Below are 16,219 nucleotides of genomic sequence, written 5' to 3'. Positions count from 1 at the left end.
GTGAACTGAGACACTGGGAGCTTCCACTATAAACAAGCTTAAAATATAGACTTATTTGATTTTTTTCGGAACAATTTCTCATGTCGGGGCTTCAATACAAGAGGGACATTACAGACGAGCAGTATGGAGGCATTTGGATGTTTTTTTGTGTGTCTTTTTGGACGAAGAAAAGTGGTATCCATTCACAACCATTATATGGACAAATACTGCAGCGCCCCCCGAGGTCAAAGGTCACACTTTTTTGTGCAGCCATGCTGTCGTATTTGTTTGGCCGTCACAGCCAAACTGTTTTTAAAGGGACAACAAGGAGTTTCTCCATCGGCAGAACGAAAAATTCCGCGACAATAAAAAAGTCTCATATTAATGTGGATGAATCTACGTTACCCACACTTGTTAATAGGCCCATTTTCGATAAATATATCGTTTTGTCTCTATCGTTATGTAAGGGATAATGTATAGTTCGGAGGTTGTTATGGAGAAATAAACCCCGACAGGTTGTATGGTTTCATACAACCTGAAGGGGTTTATTTCTCCATAACAACCGACCAACTATACATTATCCCGCTTAGAACACGGCCTACAACTAAATCATTCAATAATGTAACACAAAATAATGATAAAAAGAGATTTTATTCATGTAAAATTAGACCGTTGCTCGGGACGCCGCTCTGACCAACGCAGCACAGAAAAGAGAAACTATGCAGGATATTTACTTTATGTTTCATTTTTACCGTCATTAAATAGCTTCGGACTAATAGTGATGTTAGATAAACGACTTGTAACCTGTTACAGGGAGAGTGGAGGCTCCTTATTTCCACATCGTGGCTGAAAAGTAAACTTGCATCAGAACCTCTGACCGTGTCACAGCTCCTCTCCTCTCTGTAGCTCCGCGACACAAACGCACCCCATAATCTCTTAGATAGGACTACACAAAATACACGTAACGTGTATGGTAATCCATCGATCCACTGTTTGATTATCAAAGGCTTCAAATGCACGAACGGGAGGAGGCTCAGCAAAACAGCGGCCGTGACCGGACATGCAGAGTCGGCCGTTGCTATGGAGTCCCTAGCAACGGTCCGCTCAGCGGTGGTCTATCGAGAAATAAACACCGCAGAATATTGGTGATTGACCAATCAGAATCGAGTATTCAAGAGAGCCGTGTTCTAATTTGTTATAATTAGTGGTGGCGGAAATGCTGAGCGTTTCCTTACTTTCGGTTTCGCGGCGAGTCATGAGAATAACGCCGCCGAATCGCTGTTTATGGAAAACATGAGTCCGTCTTGTGCCAGTCAAAGAATTTCACGGTGCCCACGGAGGCTCATAAATGTAGTGTGAAAACGCTTTGCTTTTCCAAAACTCCTCGTTGTCCCTTTAAATTTGAGAAGAATCTGTTTGACACATTTGTTCAGCTTGGTCTGAAGATCATACGCTAAGTTTCATTAAGATTGGACAGAATATGTGTCCCCCTAGAGGTCAAAGGTAATAACCTCCCGTTAATGTAATACTTTATTACATTATTGGTTAAGAGTGTATTACATTATTGGGAAATGCACTTTATTACATTATTGGGAAGTTACTACATTATCAGGTTTTATTACATTTTCAATCCACTCAAGTGAAATTTTTTATTACATTATTGGGAATTTATTATATTATCGGGTTCTACACGCGGGGTTGTGTTTTTTTTTTTTTTTGACAAAAATTTTAATTTCTTCAAATTTCTCCAAACTCGGATATATCATCTGGGGGTCTGAGGGGAGTTGAAGGCAGAAGATTTGGTTGAAATCGGGCCAGTGGTTTTGGAGAAAATGACCAAAAACCACACAGGCAATTTTGAAAAGACTTTACTGTAACCAGCGGGGGTTGTCGATTTTTTTTTTTTTTTGACAAAAATTAAAATTTCTTCAAATTTCTCCAAACTCGGATATATCATCTGGGGGTCTGAGGGGAGTTGAACACAGAAGATTTGGTTGAAATCGGGCCGGTGGTTTTGGAGAAAATGACCAAAACCCACGCAGGCGGTTTTGAAAAGACTTTAACCGTGTTGTCGATTTTTTTTTTTTTGACCAAAAATTTAAATTTGTTCAATCTTTTTTATTTTTGACCAAAAATTAAAATTTCTTCAAAAAAACTTTTTTTGACCAAAAATTAAAATTTCTCCAAACTTGGATATATCATCTGGGGGTCCGAGGGAAGTCCAACGCAGAAGGTTTGGTTGAAACTGGGTGGTTTTGGAGAAAATGACCAAAAACCACACAGGCGATTTTGAAAAAAATGTAGCATAGCCACGGGAGAAATCCTGCTTAGTTCCTCTTTAACATAGGTGTTGAAAGGAAATGGAGGCAGCACTTCATTAGACCTCCACCTGTAATATGTCCTAGCTATAACAAAACATCTAAATTGATGGTGCCACAGAGATATTTTCATTATCAGTTGTTTCTAATCTGCCTTGAAACATACCTCACTGATTCTTTGCCTCAGTATTTTTTTGTAGGGGAAACTGCTTGAGCCTTGATGAATGGGACATTCTGAAATGAATTTAAAAAATGGCAATGGTTTATTAACAGACATCTCTGACAAAGAGTTCAAAATCTATCAAAACATAATGCTTCTAACATCAGAAGTGTAACGTACTGCAGAAAATTATGTCAGAATTTGGTTTCCTGACAAAAATCATAGTAGTTGTTCCTTACCCAAATTGAAATTGAGGGTCTCAGGACAGAGGATGTCATTGTATGGATTGAGAAAAATGTCATTGATTTTATGGATTTGGGCTATATAAATACTAGGGCCGGGACTTTAACGCATTAATTACGATTAATTAATTACACAAAAATTAACACTTTAAAAAAATTAACGCATTTTAATTGCAACTATTTAAAAAAACATTTTTTTTTCAATTTTTTTCATTTTTTTCTCACGTGTGTCTACGTGCGGTGCGCCCGCACGCGAGAGAGGCGGCAGTTTGAGAGCCTGACTAGCTGAGATGAGAGCTGGTGAAACGCTAGCATGGTTATTTAAAACACCATCTCTGATCTCTGCCTGCACATAGATACACAGACACGGGCGCACGCTAAATGCGCTATAGCCTAATTGCTCAGCTGCAGCGCTATATCTATGACCTGTCACTGTCACAGGTGCATCTCATCTCATTATGATAGGACTTCACCCTCAGAGCTATCTGTCTTCAGACTGTCCTGACCTGTCCCTGAACATCACACAGGGACAACATGGAGCTGCCTGTGTGATTGGTTACTGAGTTTTATTAATGTTTACATCAGGCTGAGTTCAACAAATCAGTTTATGCTACTGTGATTTAAGTAGCCTAGTTAAATACTACAGTAATCATCATAGTGTATTGGAAGGAAAGACCATTTAATCTGTATGTATCAAATATCCATTAATGAATTCATCGATAATTTGCATCCCTAGTCTGTTGGTCTTGGTTAAGTACCACCTTGAATGCTTAAAAGCTTATGTATTCAGTCATTCAATGGTATACTAAAATCCATGTGAAAAAAAAAATGCTTCTCACTGTTCTCAGGTCAAATATTTATATGCGATTAAAATGCGATTAATTAATTACAAAGCCTCTAATTAATTCGATTAATTTTTTTAATCGAGTCCCAGCCCTAATAAATACATTTAGATTTGACTTTAAGTCCTTATGATGCTGGATGACATCAGCAGAACTGTCCCATCAAGGAGTTACCTGTATTTAACTTCATGTTTACCCCTTATTTTCCACTAAATAGTTTGCTATTATATGCATGTTATGTTCCTTTGTAGAAATCATGGCCAATCAAACAATGGTGCAAGTTATGGGCTGAGAGAAGGCTAGAATGAGACTCTTGTCACTGAAACAGTTTGACAAATATTCATATTGTGATAATAAGACTACTGGTGACCCCAAACACATACATACCACTCATCTGCTTCATCCCTCTCTTTCGTCTGTTTTTCTGTGGATGGGTTTGACAAGAGGAGACAGGAGGAGTTGGGGAGGGAGACACAACACAGGAGGAGACAGGAGGAGTCTGGGAGGTGGACGCAGGACATGAGGACAAAGGGGGAGTCAGAGGGGTAGAAACAGGACAGGAGGAGACAGGAGGAGTCTGGGAGGTGGACATAGGACAGGAGGACAAAGGGGGAATGAGAGGGGTAGAAACAGGACAGGAGGAGACAGGAGGAGTCTGGGAGGTGGACATGGGAGGATCCTCTGAATTTGCTGCTGTACTCTCGCCCGCTGCGGTGTCTGGTACAGGTGCCATTATCACTGTTGGGAAGAGGAAACTGTGATGTAGACTTTGGTATAAGCATTTTAATTTGATTTAAGCTGCATAGGAAAATGCAACAAGTATTTGATTAGGGGTGTCCTCGACTACAGATTTGCCCATAGTCAACTAATCGTGGAATCATGTTGTTTTTTCTCTCATAGATTCATGATCTCATTTGCGTCTTTTTATGATCTGAAGAAACGAAACACCTGAATAAACAACTTCTTCAGTTGGCATAAGATAACAGGTCACTCTCCATCCATCCTTTTCCTGATCCCACTTATTAGGCTGCGTGCACGACATCACTGTCAATCTTTTGGAGACAGTGTAGAGATGACAAGTTTGAGTTTGTGCTATGAATTAATGAGTGTGTATGCCGATTGCCGAATAAAAAGTCCCATTGTTGTTTGGCCACGATACGGTTATCTTGTGCTTGTATAGACGGTTCAGGGGTCGTGTGTCACAGCACCATGGACAGCGCTGTTTTTTTGTTGTTGCCATTGTTTGTGTGTGTGTGCTGTGCAATAGACAAAGAAGGCATCCCTTAGTTATTGTAAATAAAACTTTAGGCCCAAATTTAGAGTGTGGGAGCAAGCGAGAGAGAGAGAGAGTGAGGAAGACGGTTGTGAGCTAGAGAGAGAGACAGGTGGTATCAGTGTTCGAGCACTTGTTTCTATCAAAACAGTTTTGCCTATATTATAAGAAAACAAAGAAATTCTGTGTAAAATCAGATGTTCAGCAGCAGTGAGCACCCCTATTCAGAATGGTACAATCATTTTTTTCATAACCACATTTTGTGATGATTTGACAACGAGGTTGATAGTGGAATCACACCTCGGAACTGGATCGTCGAATAGTCGACTATTCGAGGTCACCTCATTTGATTGTGTGAATATTACAAAAAAGAAATACAACATGAACACTTTATATAATTCTTGTTGAAAATGATATGCTCATTTAGAACTTGATACAACATGTTTGGAACAGGATCATGTACCAATCTCTTGCATTTTAATAAACAAGACCTTCTTTGTCTGTCCCTACCTACATTGTCTAATTGGTAGTATATGTTTCTCAAAAACCTGTATGGGATGCTCTTTTTATACCTAATCATGTTACTAACCTGTTGACAGTTAACCACATTCATTGAGATCTTCCACCAGCTGTTTTCTGTTTCACAGCTTTACAAGTCTTTTGTTGCCACAGACAGAATTTTTTTGGAAATGTGTTGCTCGCATCAAATTCAAAATGAGCACACCATTATCAAAAACAGTGAAATTATTTCTCAGTTTCAACTTCTGATATGTTGTTTTAGTGATATTTCCCATTACATATGACAATTCTATTATTTGAAAATCATCCCAGTCTGTTTGTGTTGACATGATTTTACACAGTGCCTCTACTGTTTTGGAAACATGGTTGTAGTCCTAATATTTTTAGAATTTATCTGGACATACATAATGGTTGTGGTTGGAGATTTGCAAAGAGGAAGGGACAATTGGCCTTGACAGAGGTCTGCATTCTTCAATTCAATTCAGTTTTTGCATGGCACTTAGTGTGCTTGTGTTGGTTAGCTCAGCCCTCAGCGAACAGACACATCAGCGTACATCCATGACACTGTCAGGGAGTAGAGAGGAGATAGAAACAGTCTCTACAAAACAGAAAATGGCTATTTTTTGTCATTCCTTTAACAGTAGATCTGTTTAAACATTGCAGAGTTACGAGTAATGCAACAGTCAGGAACAGCCACAGTGACCTGTTAGATGGCTGCACACCTCCAACCTCTAAGTAAGGTAGCAAACCTTTTTGAATGTTGTTTATTAATGATTTTTGCTTGTTGATGTTATTTTCTGAAAAGTGTCCTTGAGTGGCTTGAAAGGAGCTTTTCAATAAAATGTATTACTATTATTATTGTTATCATTAACTCCTTTTCCCTCCCTTCTGATTAGCAAATGTTGCAAAATCCATGATTTAGCAAATTACTTCAACACCATATTGTCAATCAACTATTCTTATTCTCACCAATAAGTAACATTTGATTCCTATTACTATTGATGCCATTATTCTATGCTGCCATTCTGTTGCTGCTGTTTGGACCACACACTTTCAGTTTACAATTGTAACATCAAACTAATCATTTAAAAGAACACAAAAAACAATGGACGGGGCAGTGGACTGTAATGTAATCAGTGTCTCCCTGAACACTTTCATGTGTTTGGGTTATTGCACATTTATATACATTACCATTGAGAAGTCTCTCATAATAAGTTCCATGGCTTGGATGGAAGCTTTCACAATCTCATTCTCACTGTACCATTGACACAGCCACTCTGACACAAAGCCCCTTCCTTTTTTTTTTCCTAGGAAGAGGATGGGGTGCCTCTCCAAAAGTTCCCACTTGTGGAGCTGGATGACAAAAGACACAAAATCATACAATTAATTGGATTACATAAATATAGAGTACAGAAAAGTTGATGTTTTATGCATTGTAGATGCCATGTAGTGTTTGGTGTGTGTGTGTGGGTGTGTCACATCCGGGGAGGAGTCAGGTGGGATGCACGTCACCGAGCATAGTAAAATCAGCTGTTCTTCACCTGTGAATGAATGAACTGAGAGGGTGAGGGGGGAAGGTCTTACTTTTTGCTGACCGCTAATTTACACTGTTTTGGATGTTTTTTAGGCTTATGTGGGGTTGTTTCACTGCTATGTTTTTAGTTTAATAAACCTTTGTAAATCGACATAACCTCTGGAGCTTAGTTTTTATTGTTGAAGCGCGTCCGACAAGTAAAAAACACTTCCCTCGCTTAGTCTCTCAGCGACCATTAGTTCCATCCATAGTCGCCCTAACATTGTCAGCAAAAAAGAGACAAACTGAACTGGACCGGAGCCGCAAACGAGTCGACAAGCCACGTATGTATGAACGCAGAGCAAATGGAAATTGAATGATTGATCGCAACACGGACGCCTCACAGCGCATCAGCCGGCAACAACGCATGGTGATCAGCGGTATGTAACCTCTTCTGCTGTTACATTGGTCTGTTGGAAACAGTTTTGAAATGGTTGCTGATGACTGGAAGTCAGCGTGTTGCCTTTGTGTTCTCACTGACGCTGATGAAGAGGAGTTCTGATGCAGTGTTTGGACTGATGCGTCCGGTCAGTGTGTGTTTGCGCAGCGCTGGATAGATTGATGAAGTTATTCTCCCACGCGATTCTTGTGGATGTTGATATTGCTGGCTTTGCATTGGATTCTCATTGTGATCACTATTCTGTGCATAAAAAATGAGTGCTACAAATGCTGGTTCAACTGTTGGCAAACCTGAAGAGAAAAGAAAAATAATTCTCACTGAAAAGGCCATGATGAATAAAATTGAATCAATTCAAAAGGAACGTAAAAGGAAAGTGGATGAAATAAAAAACTTGATTTTGTCTCTGAAAGAGCTCATGGGGGATGAAAAAAATGTTTCACTGGTCAAATCTCAACTGAATGTTTTAATACAACTGTCTGATAATGCTACTGCTTTGCATGAATCTCTGATGCTGTTAATTCCCAAGGATGAACAACAAAAACAAGAGCCATGGTTTTCAAAGGTCAATAAACACACAGTAGGATGCATTGAGGATGTTCAAGCATGGTTTAAAATAATCAATATACATCAAGGTGAACCTTTGTTGGAAACTCACATGGCTGAAAGGCCCCAGCAACAGGAGGCCTCATCAGTGGAAAAGGATGCACATGAGGGTGTGGAAAATGGAGAACAGCCTCAATTTCATCAAAATCCTCAAAATGATGATCTGGATGATGAAATAGCACCACATGACAGCATTTCAAATCAAGGCAGTGTGAAAAATAGCATAAGGTCTAATGTGTCATCAACTGTATCTGCACGTCTTAGAGCTGAGGCTGACATGGCTGCCCTGCTCGCTCGGCAAAAGTTGCTCAATGAAAAGCATGCTCTTGAACAGCAGGAAGAGCAAATAAGGAAACAAAAGGAACGGCTCCAACTTGAAGCAGAGATAGCCACATCCATGGCAAAAATAAATGTTTTGAGAACCTCTGGATCAAGTGTAAGGAGTGCTTCTTCTAAGAAACTGGATGGCATGGAGTCATATTTTGAGAAAAGACTTAATATCCACGCAGAGTCTTTTGTACCATACAAAGTTGAAAAGGATGGAGGAGGACCACCGCCTGTGGTAAGAACTTTAAATCCATGCTTTGGAGGAGCAAGATCAAAGCACTCTGAAGGAGCCAACTATTTACATCAGGGGCCTTTGGTGCCAACAAAACCACAGATCACAGTTTCTAAGGATGCAGCGCCCCCTGTGTTTCATCTTCAAAATGTTAATGCACCTTCTCTCACGAACATCAGCAGTGAACATAACATGATTTCTATAATGGAAAAACAAAATGAAATAACATCAATGCTGGTGCAGCAGCAAAGTCAAGCATCACTGCCAAAAAGGGACATTCAAATCTTTGACGGCAATCCATTGCAATACCATGCCTTTATGCAGTCATTTGAACAAACAATAGAACAAAAGGCTGCCAATAGGACGGACTGCCTGCACTACCAGGAGCAATACACCAGGGGGCAGCCACAGCAGTTAATCAGAAGCTGTCAACATATGACTGATGGAAATGGATATGCTACAGCAAAGGCTTTACTCCATGAACATTTTGGAAATGATCATGTCATAGCATCTGCTTACATGAATAAAATATTATCATGGCCATCAATTAAATCAGAAGATACAAAGGCTTTACAAGCATTCGGTCTGTTCTTACGTGGATGTTGTAATGCCATGAAAGATGTATATAACCTGTGTGACCTGAATACATCAGCAAACATGCTCACTGTGATTAAGAAGCTTCCATACAGGCTAAGAGACAAGTGGCGTACATCAGCTTGTGACATACAGGAAAGGTGCAGTCGCTGAGTTATGTTTGTTGATATTGTAACCTTCATTGAATGTCAAGTGAAGATTGTTATGGACCCTGTATTTGGAGACATACAGGATGCTCCAACAGTCAAGGAGAGCGGCAGAGTAAAATCCATGTATCATTCAAAGGTTGGGGGGAGCAGTTTTGCCACCACCGTTACCACAGTTCAAAGATGAGCTCCACCAGACAACAGGAGGGATGGATATGAGAGGTTCTGCCTCTACTGTAAGAACCATGGACACACACTGGAGTCGTGTACTCTATTGGAGAGGAAAGCTCACGGTGAAAAGATGAATTTCCTGAAAACTAATGGAGTTTGGTTTGCCTGCTTGTGCACTGGGCACATCAGCAGAGAGTGCAGGAAGCGTCTTTCATGCAAAATATGTGGCTCACGACACCCCAGCATGTTGCACATCCATCAAAGGGAAAATGAACAGGAGGATAGGAGCATCTCTGTATAGGCAGCAGACGACAGTGTGGTTGAAGTGCAAACTAGTGGTCTCACTGGGGCCGGTGACCAGGATTGTAAACTTGCCATCGTACCAGTCAGAGTCAAATCAAGTAAAGGTCAAAGGTCAGTTGAAACGTACGCCTTTTTAGATCCAGGAAGTACTGCGTCTTTCTGCACAGTGGGTCTGATGGATAAGCTGGGTCTTCCTGGGAGGAAAACAAAGATTCTTCTGCGCACGATGGGACAAGAGAAAGTAGTGGACAGTCATGTTGCATCTTATTTGGAAGTTGCTGGATTGGAAAGTGATGTTTATTGTGAAATACCAAAGTTGTTTGTACAAAATAGGATGCCTGTTGATAAAAGCAACATCCCACAGCAGCGAGACTTGGAAAAATGGCCTCACTTGAAGCATGTCTGTTTGCCAGAAATAGATGCAGATGTGGAGATTCTGATAGGCACAAATGTTCCTCATGCTCTGGAGCCCCTGAAAGTTATCAGGAGCATGGATGGAGGACCATATGCTGTCAAGACGGTGCTGGGTTGGACAGTAAATGGGCCGCTTGGTGGATGCAGTGATAGTCCTGGATGTCAATCAGCAGTTTCAGTCAATAGGATTTCAGCCATCGCACTTGATGAGCTCTGGAACAAACAGTTTAAAACAGACTTCCCCGAGAACAACCACGATGAACTGCTGGGGATGTCAGGGGAGGATTGCAGGTTCCTGGAAATGGCTGACAGATCTGTGAAACTGGTTAATGGTAATTACAGCATTGCTTTGCCTCTTAAAGACAGAAATATCAGTATGCCCAACAACCGCATAATTGCAGAGCAACGCATTCTTAACCTGAAGAGGAGGTTTGTAAGAGAGCCATCATTTCACAAGGACTACATTGCATTCATGAATAACCTCACAGCAAGTGGATTTGCAGAGAGAGTGCCAGACACAGATTTGGAGCGCAGTGATGGCAAAGTTTGGTATATCCCCCATCATGGGGTATACCATCCTCAAAAAAAGAAGATACGTGTTGTTTTTGATTGTGCAGCATCGTTCAAAGAGGCCTCACTCAATGCACATCTCCTGCAAGGACCGGACCTCACAAGCACATTGATTGGTGTCTTAACCAGGTTCAGAAAGGAACCCATTGTTCTGATGTCTCATATTGAGGCGATGTTTCACCAGGTCCAAGTGCCGGAGGAAGATGCAGATTTATTACGTTTTCTATGGTGGCCCAATGGAGACTTTAGCCAGTGTATGGTGGAGTACAGGATGGTTGTCCATCTGTTTGGGGCTACATCTTCTCCAAGCTGTGCTAATTTTGCTCTCCGGAGGTGTGCTGAAGACAACAAAGAGCTCTTTAGCCAGCAGGTGATTGAAACCATCATGCACAGCTTTTATGTTGACGATCTCCTTGCCTCGGTGGCCTCAGAACAGGAAGCTATATGCCTGTATGAAGATCTAAAAGAGATATGTGCTAAAGGAGGCTTTAATTTAACCAAGTGGACCAGTAATAGCCGCTGTGTGCTGGCAGCAATACCAGAGGAAGAAAGAGCAAAAGAGGTCAAGGACCTGGACCTGGACCAAGATGTTTTGCCAGTGGAGAGAGCACTGGGAGTGAGATGGTGTGCGCAGTCTGACACATTTGGATTCAGTATATCCTTTCCAGATAGGCCACTGACCCGCAGAGGAATCCTTTCGACTGTCAGCTCGTTCTATGATCCTCTTGGCATCTTATCTCCTGTGATTTTTACAGCTAAAAGGATCCAACAAGACCTGTGCCGCAAAGGGCTGGGATGGGATGATGCTATATCAGCCTCTTCTGCTGAGGAATGGACAGGCTGGGTGAAAGAGCTACAAACACTGGATAGCTTCAGCACCAGCAGATGTTTGAAACCCCCCAACTTTGGAGAAATAGCCACCGCCCAGTTACATCATTTTGCGGATGCAAGTGAGGAGGGATATGGGACCGTCACCTACCTGCTGCTGCACAATCATCAAGGTTTTGTACACATTGCTTTCATAATGGGAAAATCCAGGGTTGCACCTTTAAAGCCTGTGACAATCCCACGTATGGAACTGACAGCAGCTGTGGTGGCAGCTCGTATGGACAAACTGTGGAAAAGAGAGCTGAGGATGGAGCTGCTGGACTCTGTTTTCTGGTCAGACAGTACCTCTGTTCTTAAATATATCAAAAATGAAACTACAAGATTTCGTATCTTTGTAGCTAACAGAGTCACAGAGATTCTCAAGACGTCTAACCCATCTCAATGGAGGTATGTGTCTACCAAATACAACCCTGCAGACCTTGCTTCCAGAGGTGTGAGAGTGGAATCTTTTCTAAAGAATGAAATGTGGATGTGTGGTCCCCCATTTCTCCTGCAACCAAAGGAAACCTGGCCTGCTGATCCAGATGACATGGGAGGACTTCGGCCAGGAGACCCAGAAGTCAAGGTATCTGCCATTGTATCTGTGGAACAAGAGAGAGAGAATGCTGTGACATGTTTGATAAACCGCAGCTCATCCTGGACACGTCTCATAAGAGTGATGGCTTGGATATTGAGACTTAAGGCCTTGTTATTGGATATCAGGAAAAGGAAGGAAGTGAATGTACATTCTCCTCAGCCTGCATCAAATGCAAAGCAGCACAAGGATGTTATGATACGTCGTGGTCATCTCTCATTGGAGGAAATCAAAGCCAGTGAGTTGGAAATTATCAAGATCTGTCAGAGACAAAAATACAAAGAAGAGCTGTCTTGCCTCCAAAGGGGAGAGAGTGTGAGAGGAAACAGTCACATCTACAAGCTCAATCCAATACTGGATGATGGTGTTTTGAGGGTTGGAGGTCGGCTTAGTAAGGCGGCCATGCCTGAAGAGTCTAAACACCCAGCTATAATAGCTAAAGATCTTCATGTCTCAGATCTCATCATACGCCATATTCATCAAGAGGTCGGCCATGGTGGTAGGAATCACGTGTTGTCAAGGTTGTGTCAACGCTTTTGGATTCCCTCTGCCAGCGTCTCCATTAGAGGGATTTTATCCAGATGTGTTGTCTGCCGCAGGTTACATGGAGCTGTTGGTCAACAACAAATGGCGGATCTGCCCATTGACAGGATTTCACCAGATGAACCTCCCTTACGTTGGGATAGATTATTTTGGTCCTTTTGACATTAAGCGTGGAAGGAGTCTTGTTAAAAGATACGGAGTCATCTTCACTTGTTTGGTGATAAGAGCTGTGCACATTGAAGTTGCTACATCTTTGGACACAGATTCGTTTATAAATGCATTACGACGCTTTATTGGAGTCAAAAGGAGTCAAATGGACCTTTAACCCTCCTACCGGATCACATCATGGTGGAGCATGGGAGAGGTTAATTCGTTCCATCAGAGGGGTTCTTAATTCCACTTTGAGAGCACAGAGTTTGGATGAGGTGGGGCTCCAAACAGTCCTCTGCGAGGTTGAATCAATTCTCAATAGCAGACCTCTTACACAGGAGTCTACAGATCTGAATGATTTAGAAGCATTAACACCGAATCATCTTCTGCTTCTTAAAACTAAGCCCTGTTTACCACCTGGTCTGTTTCGCAAGGAGGACAGTTATGCACGCCGCAGATGGAAGCAAGTCCAATATATTTCTGATTTATTTTGGAAGAGGTGGACTAAAGAGTACTTACCGCAACTACAGGAGCGCCAGAAGTGGACAAAGGTCAAGAGGAACTTCGTTGCTGGAGACATCGTGCTAATAGTGGACGATTCTGCACCTCGGAATTCCTGGATCATTGGAAAAGTCACTGAAGCAGTTACAGACAGAAGGGGATTGGTGCGGCAGGTCCAGGTTAAGACCCGGACCAGTAACCTCTGCAGACCTGTGACCAAGATCTGCCTTCTTCAGGAGGCTGCACAGTCATGAAGGCTGTTTTTGACATATTTGACTCAGACTTGACATGAGTGATGATTCACTAAGGACATGTGCTGGTAACCTCTGTCCTAGACATGACTTGACTTAAGAAGATTGGATGAAGATCTACAATGAACTTTATGATGAACTATATATGTGATTAAATGTGCAAAATAGTGAGGAATGTAAATTTAATGCGTTTTTCTATGTGGGTTATGTATTTGTAATTATTACTGGGGTAAGTGTAATAATTATGGGGCCGGAATGTAGATGCCATGTAGTGTTTGGTGTGTGTGTGTGTGTGTGGGTGTGTCACATCCGGGGAGGAGTCAGGTGGGATGCACGTCGCCGAGCATAGTAAAATCAGCTGTTCTTCACCTGTGAATGAATGAACTGAGAGGGTGAGGGGGGAAGGTCTTACTTTTTGCTGACCGCTAATTTACACTGTTTTGGATGTTTTTTAGGCTTATGTGGGGTTGTTTCACTGCTATGTTTTTAGTTTAATAAACCTTTGTAAATCAGTAAATTTGTAAATAATCTCTGGAGCTTAGTTTTTATTGTTGAAGCGCGTCCGACAAGTAAAAAACACTTCCCTCGCTTAGTCTCTCGGCGACCATTAATTCCATCCATAGTCGCCCTAACATGCATTGTTATCTAGACAGATCTGTGATTCATTAAAGGTTAGAGTGAAGTAGCTACTGCTACAAATAAACTGTTTCTGAATAGCAATGTCAGCAATGGCAAAATGAAATACATAAAAATTTGGTGAAAGGCAAGTCAAAAATAATAACAGGCCTCTATGTATCTGTACATCTGAAAGTGCTGCTACTGCTCCGAAGAACAACATGCTTGGCATCAAATATGGATGTGGAAGACCTCAAAATTACACTAAAATAAAAATAGCTATTTTGGCCCTTTCAAGTTTTTGCCTCTAAACTGTGCCAAATTGATTGAATTAATCATGCATACAGTTACATACTTTATGTGACTAACACCTTAAGTAGTTAAGAACTTTAACTTTGAATTAATGAAAAGTAATAATATAGTAACTGTTTATGGGCAATTAAATTAGTGTCAAGTTAATGCAGATACTACTGTAATGTCTATTCAAAGTCTTTACTATTACTAATGGTTTGTTGTGATTGCATAGTTACAACTTCATTATACATTAAACTGTACTAACTGTGTGACTTTGCACACAGAGACAATTACTGCACTTTCTTGTCTGAAAGTGATCTTAAAATGATGCATCTGATATTTTCAGTGGCTATTTTTCAGCCACTGGTTTGCTCTGTATCCTCCCAGCTCTCTCTCTGTGTTAAAAAATGCCTTTTTCCCATTATTCATTATTTGGGTAACTACAAACTCCACTGTTACAACAGGCGATTCAGCTCCCTTGCTCTTTTTGAACTGCACGCAGACATAACAATGCAAATATTTGTATGTGTCCCTGGATAGTAGTAGTCTAAAGTCTGACCACAGATTTGCAGCGCAACAAGTTTAAGAAGGGTGCACAGGGGCGCTGCAGCAGTGTGAATGACCCTGTTGCATCTCGACTCATGCCGGCTCACAGATTGAACCTGTTCAATTGCAGGTAGAGCGTGCAGACTGTCTCAAACTTTGTAACTGCACACCAAAGCAGCTCCTGTAGAAAAATATTTTTGCATAAATAAATATTTCACCTGCTGGAGCTGCTGTGGTGTGCAAATTTTTATTCTTTACCTATTCTTGTCTGTATACAACATCTATTACATGTCTGCCCGTCCCTCTTAAAAGGGTTTCCTGGAGTTTTTCCTCAGTGGATGTGAGGGTCTAAGGCCATTTGAGACAAACTGTTTGTGAAAATGGGCTATACAAATAAAATTGCCTTGCCTTGCCTTATAGGCTAATGCAACTGTTGGTATGGAAACGACGCGCTTTATGTGACGTCACACAAACTAGTCTCAACTCTGTGCCACAGTGTGAACTGTACAGTTGCAAGGCTTTGTAAGGGCATTCACTTGCAAGTGGGTGCACATATAGTTGAAGGTTTCAAGTTGTTGTGTCGTGAATCTATGGTCTGAACTGGCCTTAAAGCAGCTATGTACAGTAGTTGACCTTAAAAGAACGTTTCTAAACTCAATGAAGTGGTAGAAAATGGTTAATAAGAATGGTGCAGCCGCTGCAGTCTGACCAGCAGGGTCGCATCGGCTGAAACTGCACTCTGTAACTTCCCTGCACAGGTAGGAAACCGTGGTGAGCTCCAGAGACAGAGCTCAAGCCCGGTCTCCCTGCTCCTCTCACCCACACACCAGCACCCTGTGCTGGGCTGCACGGCAAAGGCGGCGGCACCAGCAACAAATTCACATATGTGCTTCTCTGGGAAAGACACAGTAGCAGACAGTTGCGCCTCTCAACCAGACTACCAGTGGCTACCGCGAATCCTACAGTGTTTGTTTTTGTGTGAGGGTGTCTCTCTTGTTCAGTGTACTCTGCCTCTTACACAGTATTCTTGCCTTGAACTGTCATTTCCTAAATTTTGACTTATGTTGAATTAGTTGAAAAATAAAATGCACAAAAGAAAATATAAACCAGGGGGTGGAGTAGATGAAACTGACATGGAATAACAAACATTTGAAAGCATTTGAAAGAAAAAAAAACTTACCAGTAAATGTG

Source organism: Trachurus japonicus, chromosome 6 (genome assembly GCF_045865225.1).
Source record: "Trachurus japonicus isolate A0001 chromosome 6, Traja_1.0".
Taxonomy (NCBI): domain Eukaryota; kingdom Metazoa; phylum Chordata; class Actinopteri; order Carangiformes; family Carangidae; genus Trachurus; species Trachurus japonicus.
The sequence above is the reverse complement of the archived record's forward strand: the minus strand, read 5'-3'. Positions refer to the sequence as shown.